Here is a 19260-nt window from a genome sequence, read left to right as displayed (position 1 = left end):
GAAAAATTAATAAACACGTTTAAACATATTTTTATGTATGCATATTGCATATGTATTATTTTAGAATCAATCCTCTATAAATTATTATATATTACGAGGAATAATTTGACTGGTGGACTAATTCGCCAAGAAAAAAAAAAATATTTTAAAAAATTTAAAAAATAATAATGATAATGTCGTTCATCAAATTCTGTCTGTGTTTGTTTACAATATCACGTCAGCTGATATTTGAGCTTGACAACGACTCATTTTTCGTATTATTTTCATACTTCGGACTACGGTTCTCATCTTGAGTGTTATTTGCACAACGTTTATGTCGATGTAACCTCTGACTTTCTTCAGGTGTATCTTGTCGAACACCTTGTCACAGACTATTTAACCAGGATGGACATCAAAACAGTTCGTACCACTCTCTATAGTCCAAATCTTAATACTGTGACTTTTGGTTATTCCAAAAGCTTAAGAAAAACCTTAAAGACTATCGTTTTGAGACAATTGAGGAGACGAACGAAGCTGTAATGAGGATCATTGATATATATATATATATATATATATATATATATATATATATATATATATACAGGTCTACTTAAATACGAAATATTTTCTTATTTCTGAGCCATCATTGTAAAGTTACCATTAGCCGGGCAATATTTTGTTTCAGCAGGCAAGTTGTACGGAACAAAACCCAGTGATTAAATCGCCCATATTCTTTTCTAGACGTTATCCTCTAGTGCCTGAGGTATTTCTGTCCAGACGTTTGTCAGAACAATCTGGCATGAGGATACTTTTTCCATAGACGTAAACCCTGACCAAATATTCAAAATCACATAGTATTCGCTGCCCAAATAAGATCTCCTCACTATGGCTAACCCATATTAGCTGTTAGGAGGAATGGTGCACCTTCTCCAAGTGATGTTACCTCAAGTAATAGCACGAAGCTGGATACGCCACCAGACTAGATAAATTCTTGTCCTGGAATCCAGTAAGACCATGGGACCAACATGAAAGATACACTACAACGTATAAAAATGGTTAATTGGGGAGAGGAAAATTATGTTCTCAATTTCTTTACTAACTCAGTGTTTGAGAGATAAAGAACTTTAATGGAACATTCGAATATCTATGTATCTCAGATAGAGTTCAAGTGTTAGCCCCTGGTTGTGGGCCCCTTGATTTCTGAAAACTTCGACTGGAGTAAAATAAAAAAAAAGTGAAGTCACTTTTTTATTCACTCTATTCCCTCTGCTTCACTTTTTGTTATCAAGTAAGATCTATTATTTACTTGTAGTTTCATTTAATATCTCGCATTTTGCTAAATCCTACCCTCTGATGAGAAGGAAATTATTTCTTTGAAACTCCGCGGATTAAGGCCTGTCCACTTATTTAGAGTTTCTTTTTTAAAATTAAACATGTTTTTAACTCTTTTTTCAAAGTGTATTTAACATGTTTTATTAACTGTTCTTATATAAGTGTGAGCCCCAGGTTGTGCCCCCCTTGATTTCTAAGAACTTCGACTGAAGTAAAATAAAACAAAAAACAAAAGAGAGAGATACATTATATACAAGTATTATTCAATATTTACATTCATCGGTTGAGATTATTAATCCCTTTCTTTATTCAATTAGACTAGTTGTTTTTAAAATAGATAATACACGTTTAAAGCATAACATTACATTTAAAACAGGTGATTAAACGTTTAAACTAAATAAAATTATTATGAGATGATTAATTAACGATTGAAATAAGTAGTAAATAAAATATCTATGAGATGGTTAATTTACGATTAAAAAACATTAAAAAATTAAAAAGTGACTTTCAGTTAACTATACTCATTTTACTCGGTTTAGAATATGTATGCGCTTTTTTTGTAAACATTGAGCACTCTTTGGTAGACACATTATGTTTTTGTTTAAATAACTAAATAATACTACCAATAATATATATATATATACACACACAACCATACACAAACACACACACACACACACACACACACACACACACACACACATATATATATACTATCATAGGAGCCCGGCGTTGCCCGGGTGTTTGGCGGTGTATGCTGAGAAAAAAACAAACAAAAAAAAACAAAAAAGTCAATTCTTTTTTACTTTAACCCCTATTATGATCGCTTAACATTTATTGTTTTCGGCTCAAATCAAGTTATTAAGTTAGATCCATGTCCAAGGTACCTATATCGAAAATGTGAAGTGTTCAGACCCCAAATAGGAGTTTGGTAGAGTTCCCAACGGTCAAATCGTTTAACTTTGACCACTTAACAGCAAAATTTCTGGCCGAAAACTGATCACATAGATTTTCCCAAATCTCAGTACCCTGTATATCAAATTTCGAGTCTGTAGACTGAAAATTGAAAGAGTTATTGCGGAGCGAAATGTTCACACACACAGACATACAGACACGTTCACTTTTATAGATATACAAGCATTTCAGCCCGGCGTTGCCCGGGTGATTGTATTTGTATGTTGAGCAAAAAAAAAAGTGGTAGTAGGAAGGTAGGCTCGAACCCGTAACGCAAAGGAGGAAAAGAACGGGGGAAAAAACCTGACCTCTATGCTGTTTCGACAACCGCCAAACCGGATGTGACATTTTTTAAAATTAAGGCTAGACAATCGACAGGAGAGGATGACAAAAATATCGGCGAAAAAAAAGCGAACCCCGCCCCTGTAGAAAAGTGCCCTGTTTAAGGTGAAGATATTAATGTTTTTAGCCAATTTTTCGATATTTGTCCTCTGAAAGGTCGACGTCAAAACGGTACTGATCTTGAGAAAATCCGTCGCCCCTGTCGAAAGTTTTAGGCAGACATGAAAACATACATACACATATACATTTATATATTGGTAACTAAAAATTTTCAACCCCAAACGATGAAAAAGCTTGCCCTATCTCTGAATACCCTTTATGTAAAATTTCAAATGTTTAGACCAGAAATTGTCTGAGTAATTTGGTAGAAACCGCAGAGGTAAAAAGTTTTTAAACTTTGGCCGCTATTATGACTCCTTAACATTTATTGTTTTGGGCTCAAATCAAGTTATTAAGTTAGATCCATGTCCAAGGAACATATATCTAAAATTTCAAGTGTTTAGACCGAAAATTGTCCGATGAGTTTTGTAGAGTTCTTAAAGGTCAAATCGTTGAACTTTGACCCCTTAACAGCCAAATCTCTCCCGAAACGAATTACCCTGATTTCCCAAATGTCAGTACCATGTATATCAAATTTTGCGTCTGTAGACTTAAAATTGACAGTTATTGCGTTGAAAAATGTACACAGACAGACACACAGATACACAGACACGTTCACTTTTATAGATATACTAGCATGGGTGCCCGGTGTTGCCCGCGTGTTTGGAGGTGTAGATGAGCAAAAAACAAAAAAAAACAAAAAAAACAAAACAAAAAAAACAAAAAAAACAAAAAAAAGGTAAATTTTTTAACTTTGACTCTTAATAATGACCCCATAACATTTTCCCAAATCTCAGTACCCTGTATATCAAATTCGAATCTATAGATTGAAAATTGACGAAGTTATTGCTTAGGGTAATGTACACGCACAGACACACACACAGACACGTTCACTTTTATTGATATACTAGCATGGGTACCGGCGTTTCCCGGGTATTTAGAGGTGTATGTTGAGCAAAAAAAAAAAAAAAAAGAAGCGGTCTATTTTTTTAAATTTTACCCCTATTATGATCCCTTAAAATTCATTGTTTTGGGCTTAAATTGAGTTTTAAGTTAGATTCATGTCCATGAAACATATATAAAAAATTTCAAGTATTTAGACCCAAAGATATCGGAGGAGTTTGGTAGAGGTCTCAAAGGTCAAATAGTTGAACGTTGATCCCTTAACAGACAAATTTCTGGCCGAAAACCAATCACATAGATTTTCCCAAATCTCAGTACCCTGTATATCAAATGTCCAGTCTGTAGACATAAAATTGACAGAGTTATTGTGTGGGGGAAATGTACACACACAGACACACAGACAGACAGATACACAGACAGACAGATACACAGACACGTTCACTTATATATATATATATTTATTATTTTTTAAAAACAGTAATATACATACACCCGGTATATAAACTGCACACCGAATCCCCCACAAATACGTGTCTATATGTATGTGTGTACGCTGTGTGCGAGGTCGTGATTTTCTTTCTATGGATTCATATCTATGTATGTCTATAGATGTGGCCGTGTCACCTCTAGTCTGTGTATTGCGATAAAGTCATCATACCTTTTTCCTGTTTCTTATTTTGGTCTTCTCGTTGTGGATGCGATTCTTCCCGTCACTGGTCGATACCGGAAAGGAATATCTGACGAAAACTTTCTAGTATAGATTCTTTATTTGTCTACGAGTAAATGGGGGAAAAGCCATCGCATTGTCGACATAAGCCACATTTTGCGTTTTTTTCGACACATTTTCGCGTCTCTTCTGACACGTCTGTCTCGTTCAAAATCTGAAGGCAAACTCTACTTGCATGTCGAGCAAAAGATCTTTTTCTTTCTTTTTCATGCATTGTTTTCTTTCACACGAATTGAATGACATCCCAGGTGTCACCGCTAGCTCTAACTACAGTTTTTAACATATGTTAATATTTAACCCCTTAAACTCTACTTGCATTAACTAATCTACCAGCAAAATAACAATTTTAAACATGCCGGCATAACCCGGGATGGATAAGTCAAAGCACACACACCAAGTAACTCTCCTCTGGTTCATGACTCATCGTGTTACAACAAACCTTTTTCCTCATAAACGAGAGGGTAATGCATGGGAGATTAGTGCTATGAAAAAGGAATATACGCTACAGTATTCCTTCTACGATGTAGGAAAATATCCAGAAAGGATTATGAGGCAAATGTTAAAACTGCCCCAGTTCAGAAGGATTTCCCTGCCATTGACTAAGGACAGAAATAACTTGTAACATCAGAACAGATACTACAGTCTAGTTGAACCTGTTTGAATGAACTCAACATTTAATACTGAACATTGAAACCGCTACAGATGTGAATGTTAGTAGAGGGATAAGCGGATGGGATGTGGTCAGTTTTCTCGGCGACACTTTTAAAGATAGCAACTGCATCGTTGCAAGGAGGATAGAAGACGAATATGAATGCTATGCTGTGACTAAATGTTACTCGAAAACATATGTAGTGCAATTTTGGTTTTTCAAAATGTTCCTATCACAAAGGAAGCCATCCTAATGTAGGTACACATTATATGTCCGTGACGATATTAAGGGTCATGTCAAGTTAGAAAACACGTGCTAAAAGTCGAGATTTTCTCTGTTATGAATAGTCGAATCGTTGTCTCGAATCTACAAACTAGTTTCCGAGTCGCTAGTTTATATTGTGGAGCATGGATCAAACCTGAACATGTTACTCCCTTAAAGGATTTGCAGCAAAAATATGTACGCACATATGAAGTCAATAAGAGTTGTATAAATAAATATACTATTAGGTTGTTACAAAAATAATGGCCGCCTAAAATGATGTTTTAAAAATGTCATTATAACACAAAATTTGTACTTCATTTTAAGGTTATATATAGTTAATATTTTTAAATTGATTTATTATCAGGGAAAATATTTTTTGAAGGATACATGGCCGTTAATAATGAATAATCCGAACATAACCTTCGCTTCCTTATGTTGCCTGAGTTCAAACTTGCGCACAATACCTCCGAAACTTCTGCTTATATCAACAGAGCATCGAGAGAGGCGTCTTCAAATGATCGGACAGTACGAAGGTGGTTCCAAAAATTCTGTAGTGGTGATGAAAGCTTTGAAGATGAAGAAGGTAGAGGACGAGCATGCAGTCTTGACAACGAACAATTGCAAGCAGTTGTTGAGCAAAATCCTCGGACAAAGTGGCAGAGAAATGTTTAAGACACTTGGCGCCAATACTGTATCAGTTTCACGCAATTTACAGAGCATTAGGTGAAAAAACTCGATAAATTGATCCCATATGAGCTCAATGAGAATCACAAATTTAGCAGATTTGAAGTCTGCTCAATGCTTTGTGTGCGTAACAGCAATGATCGTTTTCTTGACCGAATTATCACTTTATAATACTGTATAATAATCGTAAACGATCTGGCAATGGTCTGATCGTGATGAGTCTCTAAAACATTGTCGAAAGCCAAAGTTGCATCAGCAAAAGATTATGGCGACAATTATGCAATCGGTGTTATCCACTACTACAATCAACTTATCGAAATGCATGCTTCTTTGCAAAAAAAAAAAAAAAAAGAGGCTTTGGGGAATCGATGTGGTCCAATTCTGCTCCACGATAACGCGCGGCCAGATTTTTTTTTTACACGGTGGTCACCACTTATCAAGGCCCGGAAGCCACTCAGGGATAAGGGTTATTGCAAGTACAGTACGTTAGTATGGAGATTTAATGAAGTGTTTACTTAAGAGGGCGGTTCATTAGGAATTTGTTAACGTTGGACTTGAAGACATCAAAGTTGTAGTCAGGTGGGAAGCAGGCAGACGGAATTGACTCTGCAGAAACTCAGACTTGGGATACGAGTCTTTGCCACATCCTCCATATTCGCCAGAACTTTCGCATACTGATTATCATTTTTTAAAGCATTTAAGCTGATTTTAAAATTGCAACACGTTTCGGTCCAAAGAAGAGGGGAATCAGCTTTCAAAAAATTTGTTGCAATGACTTTTTTTTCTTTCAACGAGAAATAAATAATCTTGTAGATCGATGGCAGAGATGCACAGCTATGCAAGGCTCGTATTTTGATTACTTTTACCATTTCTAATGTCTTTTTTTTTCTAGAATAAATGTTTGTTTCTGAAAAGGGCCATTATTTTTGCAACAACCTATTAAATACGATAATTCAATAAATTCTAGTTTTACTTGTAATTATTCTCCGCAATTTTTGGAATTTATATTAAACTCTCCAAAACATGTAAGTACGTAATACTATTTTCACCTGATATGTGTTAGTTAGAATGTTCAGATACTTTGATGGTAATTTAGTGTTTGTACCAAAAACATCATCAACGCTCTGATCCCCAGCTGGCATCAATTGTGATGGATGGCTCTCGTCTGGGTGACGCCCCGTGTTTTGACAAGCTTCTGGGTTTGACCTTTACTCCTGATCTGAAATGGAACACGTACATCAAGTCTGTTGCCAAGGTCGCTGGAAAGATGGTGGGATCCTTCTACCGCTCCAGAAGATATCTCACTACTGATGCAATTCTCTATCTATATAAAAGCCAAGTACGGCCAAGGATGGAATACTGTTGCCATATCTGGGCAGGAGCTGCCAAAAACAGCCTATCATGCCTTGACAGAGTACAAAATAGACTTCGTGGTTTAGTGGGGGATGCCCTTTTCTCTACCCTGCAACCCCTCTCCCACAGAAGAGACGTTGCGAGCCTATCCTTGTTTTATCGTTATTTTCATGGCAGGTGCTCGTCTGAACTCCAATCCCTGGTCCCCCCTCGCCAATCTTTCACGAAAAACACCCGTCTAGCTGAATCCACTGTGAAAAATTTCCCCCACTCTATATCTGTGCCTAAATCAAAACGCGGATTCCATGAACAAAGCTTCTTTCTTAGAACTGCACGCCTGTGGAACTCTGTTCCGTCTGCCTGCTTCCCTCCTAACTACAACTTGGATGTCTTCAAGTCTAATGTTAACAAATTCCTAATGAACCGCCCCCTTAAGTAAACACTTCATCTAATCTCCTCACTAACGTAATGTACTTGCAATAACCCTTATCCCTGAGTGGCTTCCGGGCCTTGATAAGTGGTGATCACTGTGTAAAAAAAAAAAAAAAAGTTACGCAAAAAATAACATTTCTGGAAAAATTCTTTGAAAAAATAATTAAGAATATCTTGAATTGTCTCCCCCTTTTCCGAGTGGAAGTTTAAAAAAAATTGAAAACAAAAATACATTTTCTTAAAAAAAGTAAACTGCACAAGCACCCCCAACATATCATTACTATTTTTTAACAACCTAATATAATTATATTCTGATTGTTGTAAATCACTTTTTGATTAACATCGGAGTTACAGTGTATTTATACTTAGGAAACTACAACGATACATTCATTAACAACTGGGATACCCAGAAAATTATATAGACAAGAACCCAAGTTTGCCCAGCTGGGCAAAATTTATTCCTTGTACCGGAAAAATATCCAGTAAATAAAACGTTGTTTAGTAAATCGTTATTTTTTTGCATTCTTTTTGTATTTCCAAACACCAAACATGGATATAGATATTACTAAAACATCCGCTGGGTCATAAGCTTCAGTTTGGTACTTTACTTGCCTGGGTGAGTTTCCTCTAGGTTGAGATAAACCGCGTCCCACACAGACAGACAGTAAATCGAACTTACTAAGGGAGATAATAACTTTCGGTGAATACCGGAAAAATATCCCGTAAATAAAACGTTGTTTAGTAAATCGTTATATTTTTGCATTTTTTGCATTTATTTTGCATTTCCATACACCAAGCATGGATATATCACTAATACATCCGCTAGGTCATAAGCTTAATTTTGGTACCTTACTTGCCTGGGTAGGTTGCCTGTAGGCTGAGATAAACCGTTTCAATCACACAGATAGACAGACAGACATTAGGAAAATTTATAATAAGATTACGCGGACTTCCACTATGCCAGTCACATTGCACCGTTTAAAACAAACTAACCGCATGTAAAGATCTCCAATATAATGTAATAATAATGACCTTTTTAAATGAGCAAAAAAGTTTTATTCAGCATAAAATACAACCAGTAGGGATGCATAAAAACGGACGACAAACAACGAATGAACGAACGAACGCGCCAATTTCCAACGTTATTTTCAAGTCTATACGGCGCATGCGTACTAACACAACACATTACATCATAACAACACCAAACAAAAATAATACAAAAAAAAGACAATACGAAATATATGTTTAACAGAATTCGCAAAATATCTATTCAAATTTCTGAAAGTCGCAAGACTTTACAAGAAAATTTGAAACAAAACATACACAAATACACATCTCTCAAATAGACCTAAATTATCTCTCTAAGTTAACAACTCGGATACGGTAATATCAGAAAATAATATAGACTACGTGGACTTCCACAATGGCAGTCACCTTTCACCGTTTTAAACATACTAACCGTATGTAAAGATCTTCAATAAACCAAACAAAAATAATACAAAAAAAGGCAATATGAAAGATACGTTTTTACAAAATTCACATAGATCTATTCAAGTTTCTGAAAGTCGCAAGACTTTACAAGAAAATTTGAAAACACACACACACACACACACACACACACACACACACACACACACACACACACACACACACACACACACACACACACACATGCGGCTGAAACACTAAACAAGCCGACCACAGAAATAGCAAGAAAGAGCCTGCAGAAATATACCGAGACCTTTCAAAAGAGAAACCTTGAATAGTGGGACCAACATCAGCGTGCAAAGTATTTTCTGGGGGAACTCTCCCAGGAATACATAGATAAGGAATCTCAACAACATAAGGTCCTAGATATGACCTCAAACTATATCCGATGGTGAGACCCCAGCTTGCGGTCTTTGGTGAGTGTGGAGCCACTCTTTAATTACCATTGCTCCCATGACCGATTTGGCCCGGAGTGGTAGTACATGTTAGGGTCCCAACTATAGGTTAAATAGAAACCGACTTAAAAAAATCAAATATACTCTATTAAAAAATTGTTCTTCAAAATCACTGGATTCGGTATTAAATAGCCTGAAAAAGGTTGATATGTCGTAAAACAAAAACAACCACCCAACCAACCATTAACAACATAAACTTTCTTAACACCAAAGCCATCTTGATCGCCGCCATCCGCCAAGTCCTCGCCGAGCTTTGACAAAGTCCTCGCCGAGCTTCCGCTGAGCTTCCACTTGCTTTAATCAAGTCAAATATCTGTTTTTATTTCTCTTTTTTTTTATTCCCTCTCTATCCCTTTCTCTCTTCTTGTCACGTTAGAGGACAGAGGACGAATCAATCAACATATACAGCAAATTGGAACTCTTTGAAAAATAACTAAAAATAAATAAAACAAAATAAAAATACATGCAATTTTTGTTATTGAAAAAAGGTTGATATGTCGTAAAACAAAAACAACCAACCAACCAACCATTAACAACATAAACTCCCTTAACACTAAAGCCATCTTGATCGCCGCCATCCGCCAAGTCCTCGGCGAGCTTTGACAAAGTCCTCGCCGAGCTTCCGCTGAGCTTCCGCTGAGCTTCCGCTGAGCTTCCGCCGGCGCTTGTGGAAAAGGCATGCTTCCAGTTTCTGCCCCGTATCGAGGCGATCATTGAGGCTGAAGTTGACTGCACTGAATTGCTTTTTTAATAAATGTTTTGAAATAAAGCTCTTGTGTCGTTTTCGTTAAAACGACAATTTTATCGTTCGACTATTTCATCAATTGAATTAATCTCTGTATATCTCATTTTAGTAATTCACTGTAGATATAATTTTAATTAATCGCTGTATATATAATTTTAATTAATCACTATATTTATTATTTCAAATCATCATTGTATATATAATTTTAATTAATCGCTGTATATATAATTTTAATTAATCGCTGTATATTTATATAAATTTAATTAATCACTATATATATAATTTTAATTAATCACTATATATATTATTTTTATTAATCACAGCATATATCATTTTTATTAATCGGTGTATATTTTTTAATTAATTGCTATATATATATAATTTTAATTAATCACTGTATTTATTATTTCAAATCATCATTGTATATATAATTTTAATTAATCACTGTATATATAATCTTAATTAATCACTATATATATTATTTTGATTAACCGATGTATATATAATTTTTATTAATCGGTGTATATTTTTTAATTAATCGCTGTATATATAATTTGATGTAATCATTGTATTTATAATTTCAAATTATCATTGTATATATAATTTTAATTAATCACTGTATATATGATTTTAATTAATTACTGTATATATAATTTTAATTAATCACTATAATTTTAATTAATCACTGTATATATAATTTTAATTAATCACTATAATTTTAATTAATCACCATATATATACTTTTAATTAATCACTGTATATATAATTTTAATTAATCACTATATATATCATTTTTATTAATCGGTGTATGTTTTTTAATTAATCGCTGTATATATAATTTTATTGAATCACTGTATTTATTATTTCAATTAATTACTGTATTTATTATTTCAATTAAGTTTTATTAATCAGTGTATATGCAATTTTAATTAATCGCTATATATATAATTTTGATTAATCACTGTATATATCATTTGAATTAATCAATGTATATATTATTTTAATTAATTGCTATATATATAATTTTAATTAATCATGCTATATATTATTTCAATTAATCACTGTATATATAATTTTAATTAATCACTGTATATATAATTTTAATTAATCACTGTATATATTATTTTAATTAATCACTGTATATATTACTTTAACTAATAGCTATATATATATTATTTAATTAATCACTATATATATTATTTTAATTAATCACAGCATATATCATTTTTATTAATCGGTGTATATTTTTTAATTAATTGCTGTATATATAATTTTAATTTATCACTGTATTTATTATTTCAAATCATCATTGTATATATAATTTTAATTAATCACTGTATATATAATTTTAATTAATCACTATATATATTATTTTGATTAACCGATGTATATATAATTTTTATTAATCGGTGTATATTTTTTAATTAATCGCTGTATATATAATTTGATTGAATCACTGTATTTATAATTTCAAATTATCATTGTATATATAATTTTAATTAATCAGTGTATATATAATTTTAATTAATCACTGTATATATAATTTTAATTAATCTATATATATACTTTTAATTAATCACTGTATATATAATTTTAATTAATCACTATATATATCATTTTTATTAATCGGTGTATATTTTTTAATTAATCGCTGTATATATAATTTTTATTGAATCACTGTATTTATTATTTCAATTAATTACTGTATAAATAATTTTAATTAATCAGTGTATATGTAATTTTAATTAATCGCTATATATAATTTTAATTAATCACTGTATATATCATTTGAATTAATCAATGTATATATTATTTTAATTAATTGCTATATATATAATTTTAATTAATCGTGCTATATATTATTTCAATTAATCACTGTATATATAATTTTAATTAATCACTGTATATATAATTTTAATTAATCGCTGTATATATTATTTTAATTAATTACTGTATATATTACTTTAATTAATAGCTATATATATTATTTAATTAATCACTATATATATATTATTTTTATTAATCATAGCATATATCATTTTTATTAATAGGTGTATATTTTTTAATTAATTGCTGTATATATAATTTTAATTTATCACTGTATATATAATTTTAATTAATCACTGTATATATAATTTTATTAAATCACTATATATATTATTTTGATTAATCGATGTATATATAATTTTTATTAATCGGTGTATATTTTTTAATTAATCGCTGTATATATAATTTGATTGAATCACTGTATTTATAATTTCAAATTGAAAATTAATCGCTGTATATATAATTTTTATTAATCGCTGGATATATTTTTTTAATTAACCACTATATCTATTATTTTAATTAATAACTGTATATATAATTTTAATTAATCGCTGTATATATTATTTTAATTAATCGCTGTATATATAATTTTAAATAATCGTTGTATGTATAATTTTTAATTATTGCGATATATATTATTTTAAGTAATCGCCCACTTGTTTTAATCAAATCAAATATCTGTTTTAATTTATCTCTTTTTTTAAATCTTAAAAAAATTACTAATGAAGTGTTTTTTTATTCTCTCTCTATCCTTTTCTCTCTTCTTGTCAGGTTAGAGAACAGAGGACGAATCAATGAACACGTACAGCAAATTGGAACTCTTTGACAAATAACTAAAAATAAATAAAGCAAAATAAAATACATGCGATTTTTTTTATTGAAATTCTTTGAAAAGAGTAAATTTTATTCTTAATTATTTATTTATTTGCGGACTGCTATCCCCATTTGCATAGTTGTTGTATCACGAATTTCGGCCAACTTTTCTGAAAAGGCCAGAGAAATAGTTGGCTGAAACGTCCTGAAATAATAACTATGAAGATGAGGATAACAGTCCGCAAATATATAAAATAATATATAAAATAATATATAAAATAATATATAAAAAAATAATATATAAAAAAATATATATAAAAAATATATATAAAATATATATATAAAATAATATATATAAAACAATATATATAAAAATATATATAAAAAATATATAAAAAATATATAAAAAAATATATAAAATAATATATAAAATAATATATATAATAATATATAAAATAATATATAAAATAATATATAAAAATATATATAAAATAATATATAAAAAATATATATAAAAAATATATATAAAAAATATATAAAATAATATATAAAATAATATATATAAAATAATATATATAAAAAAATATATATAAAATAATATATATAAAACAATATATATAAAATAATATATATCAAATAATATATAAAATAATATATATAAAAAAATATACAAGTAAATCAGAAGAAAAACATCAACATAAAAAGCAACTTCAATCTCTTTTTTCCCGTTTTTTTATTTTTTATTTTTCTCCCCTTTATTTCCAGGAATGGACACAATAACACGTTTTCAGGTTATAAAAGGAATCAGCTACAACTCTTCCATCGACCCACTGAGATTAAAGTGTTGTATCTCTTCCGGCAAGTGCTGAACTTTGAAACTATTGCGCTTTGTGGCAATTTGTTATTGATCCATGCAGGGGCAACCCTATACACCATTCCCCCTTCCTCCCCCTTCACTCCACATAAAAACCGACCTTGTGTCATATTTTGCTTATGTGGAGAAGCAAATAAATACCTACCCACGTCGTCGTATTCTATAATATAAATCTCACCTGTCTGTTAAAATGTATGTATGTATGTATATATGTATGTGTGTCAGGTCATGTCATATGCTACTGGTACCATGTAACCCAGTACTACCTGCCTCATGGTCGGGTCACCGGTGACTAAACTGGCTCCCCCACCAGACTTATTTGGTGAGGAGGGCGGCTAGTCTCCCCGAAGGATTAAAAACAAGACCTTTCAAAGGGCGAATGAACCCTTTTTCGGGGTCAACGGCCAACTAGCACCATGTGTGTTTGTGTGTATGTATGTGTGTGTTGGCGTGGAGAGGGCTCCCGTAAGCCGTGGTGAAGGCAACCTTTCTAGGAGAAGCAAATCTCTGATTTAAAAAACCATAAAGCGGGAGACCAGTATCCGCATTAAGCTGGTCTGCAGTTTAATTTGTTACTGGCTATCTTGCTCTTGCTTGTTGCTGGATCTCAACATTTTGAACCGAGAGAGAGAGAGTTAGCTGTCGTACAAAGCTAAGACTCTGTAACATCTTTGTATAGATACTCCCTCAGGCATTTGGGCTCAAGGAATTTAAGTGTACGAGGGAGTGGCACTCGTCTTGCAAGACGTTGCAATCATCATCATGTATGTATGTATGTATGTATATCTCGCAAAGACTTTCGACAGAGGCAACGGATTTTCACAAGCATCAGTATCATTTCGAAGCCTGACCCCTCGGACGAAATATATAGAAACATTGGCCAAAAAATATTAATTGCTTTATCCTCAACTGGATACTTTTTACGGGGAGGGGTCGCTTTTTTGCTCGATATTTTCGAAAGTCATCCTCTCTCTTAGATTGTCTCGCTTCTACGTCACTTCTGGTTAGGCGATGAGCGCAACAGCTAACGCGTCACGTTCATTTTTCACTTTATTTTCCTTCTTCCTTGTACGGGTTCGAGCCTGCCTGCCTACTACCACTTTTTTTTGCATTAGCAATTTTCTATTTTTTTTTTGCTCAACCAACGCCTTTACACATACCTCCACTTTCTTTTCCACCTTCGCATCACGAGTTCGAGCCTGCCTACCTATTACAACTTGTTTTGCTCAACATACACATACAGCCACCCGAAATGTCATTTGTCTGTTTAAATATATATATGTATGTATGCATGTATGTATGTATGTCTAAAACTTTCAACAGAGGCGACGGATTTCCACGAGATCGGTATCGTTTTGAAGCTCGGCCCTTCAAACGACAAATATTGAAAAATTGGCTACAAACATTAATTCCGCCACCCTCAACTGGGTAATTTAATTAGAGAGTGTAGTACCTTTTTTCGCCGATATTTTCGAAAGTCATCCCCTCTTTTTTATTGTCTAGCCTTAATTTAAACCCATGTCACTTCTGGATTGTGCGATGGGCGCAACAGCTAAGCGTCACGTTTTTTTTTTCCACTTTCTTCTCTTCCTTCGCGGTACGGGATCGAGCCTACCTGCCCACTACCACTTTTATTTTTACGCCCACAACTTTCCATTTCTTTTTTTACTCAACCACCTTAAAAACACCTTCACTTTCTTTTCCGCCTTCGCGTCACTGCCTTCCTACTGTTTTTTGTTCAACTTACACATGCAAACACCCGGGCAATGCCGAGCACCCAGGCTAGTCTATAATATAAATCCCAGCTGTCTGTTTAAATGTATGTATGTATGTATGTATGTATCTCACGCAAAAACATTTCACAGAGTCAACGGATTTTGAAGCTCGACCCTTCGGACGACATATATCGAAAAATTGGGTAACATTGATTCCTTCACCCTAAACTAGGCAATTTTATTACATGGTGGGCTACCTTTTTTCGCCGATATTTTCGAAAGACCTCTCGCCTTTTCAAGGTACTAACCTTAATTTAAACCTTCATTACTTGGGCTTTGGAGCTGGGCGCAACAGCAAAGACGTCACTTTTTTTTCGCGTTCTTTTTCTCCTTCGCTGTACGGGGTCGAGCCTGCCTTAATGCTACAACTTTTTTTTTTGCTCAACACACAGCCCCAAACACTTGGGAAACGCCGGGCACCCAGTCTAGTCTATTTTATAAATTTCATCTGTCTGTTTAAATGCATGTATTATGTATGTATGCAGGTTTGTATGTCTGGCAAAAACTTTCGAGAGAGGCGACGGATTATCACGCGATCAGTATCATTATGAAGCTCGACTCCTCGGACGACAAATATCGAAAAATTGGCCAAAAACATTAATTCCGTTAACTGGCCACATTTTTCTTTTTACAGGGATGGGTATCATTTTGCGCTGTTATTTTCGAAAGTCATCGCATCTTTTGATTGTCCAGCTCTCATTTAAACATACGACATTTTCTGCTTTGGCGCTGGGCGCAACAGCTAATGCGTCGTTTTTTTTCACTATATTTCCTCCTTCGCGCTACAGGTGCAGGCTGGCCTGCCTACTACCACGTCTTTTTTTTTGCACCCGCAATTTTCCCTTTTTTTATTTTTGCTCAACCAACACCTTTACACAACTCCACTTTCTTTTCCGCCTTCGCGTCACGGGTTCGAGCCTGCCTTCCTACTACAACTTTTTCTCTTTTTTTTTTGCTTAACACACAGCTACAAATACCCGGGCAACGCCGGGAACCACGATAGTCTATAATATAAATCTCACCAGTCTGTTTAAATGCATGTATGTATGTATGTTTGTATGCCTGCCTCTCACTTTCGACAGAGGCGACTGATTTATACAAGAACGGTATCGTTTTGAATCACGGCCGGCAAATATCCCAGAATTCGCTAAAAACATTAATTCATTAATCCTCAACTGGACACTTTCCCACAGGGAGTGGTCGCTTTGTCGCCGATATTTTTAAAAATCATCCCCTCTTATTGATTGACTAGCCTTAATTTAAACCTACGTCACTTCAAGTTTGGCGATGGGCGCAACAGCAAAAAGCGTCACATTTTTTTTCATGTTCTTTTCCTTCTTTGCGGTACGGGTTCGAGCCTGCCTGCCTACTAACCCTAATTTTTTTGCTCAACACACACCTCTAAACTTCCGGGGAACGCCAGGCATCCAGGCTAGGATATTTTATAAATCTCACCTGTATATTTAAATTTATGTATGTATGTTTGTGTGGCTACCTTAAACTTTCGGCAGAGGCGAGAGAATTTCACGAGATCCGTATCGTTTTTAACCTCGACCATTCGGACGACAAATATCGAAAACTTCGCCAAAAACATCAATTTTTTCACCCTCAAATGGGCACTTTTCTACAGGAAGGGGTCGCTTTTTTTTTTCGCCGAAGTTTTCGAAAGTTGTCCTCTCTTTATGATTATCTAGCCTTTATTTAAACTGCGGCACTTCAGGTTTAGCGATGGACGCTACAGCAAGCACGTCACGTTTTTTATGTTCTTTCCTCCTTCCTGGGACGGGCTCGAGCCTGCTTACCTACTACCACATTTTTCTTCTTCTTTTTTTTTTGCTCAAGCCACACCTCCAAACATCCGGGCAACGCCGGGCACCCAGGCTGGTCTATAATATAAATATAACCTGTCTGATTAAATGTATGTACGTATGTACGTAATTTGCATGTCTGCCTAAAAATTTCGATAGATATGATGGATTTTAACGAGATTGGTATTGTTTTGAAGCTCGTCCGTTCGGACGACAAATATCGAAGAATTTGCTCAAAACACTGATTTCTTCACCCTTAATTAGGAACTTTTCTAAAAAGAGTGGTATCTTTTTTCACCGATATTATGACCACTTTTTTTTGCTTACCCCCCCCCCAAACAATCAGAACACGCCAGACACCTATACTTGTTTACACTAAAAGATAAACAAAAATATAAATTTAAATTTTAACAGTATTATTACATCTAAAATCGACCAAAAGTTGTATGTAGAGATTCGCAAATAAAACTTTTTAGTTGAAAGAAAAAAAAATCGTTTACTTTGGTCGTTTTCCACACGTATTTTCAACACGACACAATAGGCTCTTTCTTTGTTTCTCTTTCCCGGAATCACAAATCGGCTGACACGGTTTACGACAGGTAGAAGAGGAGATTCTCGTGCTGGTAAAGGCGTCTTTTCCTTTTTCTGCCTGTGGCAACCTCTGCTCTCTCTTTTCCATTTGCATGTTGTCGCCAGTGAAAGACAAACGTTGGATTACCGTATTCCTCTAATGTTCCACAACTACAATCAACATAATGCCACAAATCTGCTTCCCAACTAACTATGTTACACGAATGACCCGGTCTAAGCCGGGTTGATATGCTAGTATATATATGTGTATAGGTGTATATACATATGTGTTTGTTCATGAGTTAAAATGTGGCACGCGTCTGCGGATGAAATGTCAGAAATTGACAAGCTAAACAGGAATTGTTTCAATATTTCTCACAAATATAAACAAACCTTGTTATTGTTATGAAAAATGAAACAAAAGGAATCTGGTTATGCGGATGTTTTGAAAAGATTGACAGGAAAAAGTGACAGAAGGAAAAAGATTGCAGTTGGAGATTTGATTGTCAACCGAGTGGACGCCACGATAATTCTCTCTGTCACTCCCCCACTCTTTCGCTTTATCTACCATGAGCAAAAAAAAACAACAGGAGAAATAAAAAAAAACGGACTGTTGCGTACACCAATGGTTGTTGTGTTTTGAATTCTTAAAAAGGGTTTATAATATAACAACTATAACATTGTTGTTTTCAAGTATAACTTGAACAGCTTCTTAAGGAGCCTTCCTATAAATTAAATTTACTAATAAAACTTCTAGCACAGTAACCCTCAACCGTCATTCTTGAATTGCCTCCGTGACTAGTGGAGCGGTGATGTTTTTTTTTATTGTTTCAGACCAGTTGTATTCAAATTTCAAGAGCGATAGGAGACTTCTACCATGTTTGATAGTGATACAATCTTCAACGAGCAAGATCAGAGCCACTGTACAACTCATGCTCATTACGGATCCAAGTTATGACAACAGGACCATTGCCAGCACCCTCAAAATGCATCGCTGGATTGCCACAAACAACAGGGACATGCCCAGGATGGTGTAAACAAAGTTGCCGATCAGGGTAATGGTCTTTGGCGTGGTTTTAAATGAGGGTCACATCATGCCACCTCACATCTTCAAAGTTGGCTTAAAAGTAAACACCAAAGTCTACCTGGATGTGCTGAAGAGTGTGGTGATCCCCTGGTGCAATAAG

The 19260-nt window shown here is 33.9% G+C and overlaps 1 protein-coding gene across 1 annotated transcript in view; it reads left to right on the top strand.

Moving 5' to 3' along the window:
- LOC145265707 (S-crystallin SL20-1-like) overlaps window positions 1-19260 on the top strand; it is a 296744-nt gene that overhangs the window by 87359 nt on the left and 190125 nt on the right. The gene's annotated exons all lie outside the window — the stretch shown is intronic.

The sequence above is a fragment of the Euprymna scolopes genome, chromosome 40 (genome assembly GCF_053919585.1).
Source record: "Euprymna scolopes isolate OS-2025 chromosome 40, ASM5391958v1, whole genome shotgun sequence".
Taxonomy (NCBI): domain Eukaryota; kingdom Metazoa; phylum Mollusca; class Cephalopoda; order Sepiida; family Sepiolidae; genus Euprymna; species Euprymna scolopes.
This window is presented reverse-complemented; position numbering and strand designations above follow the sequence as displayed.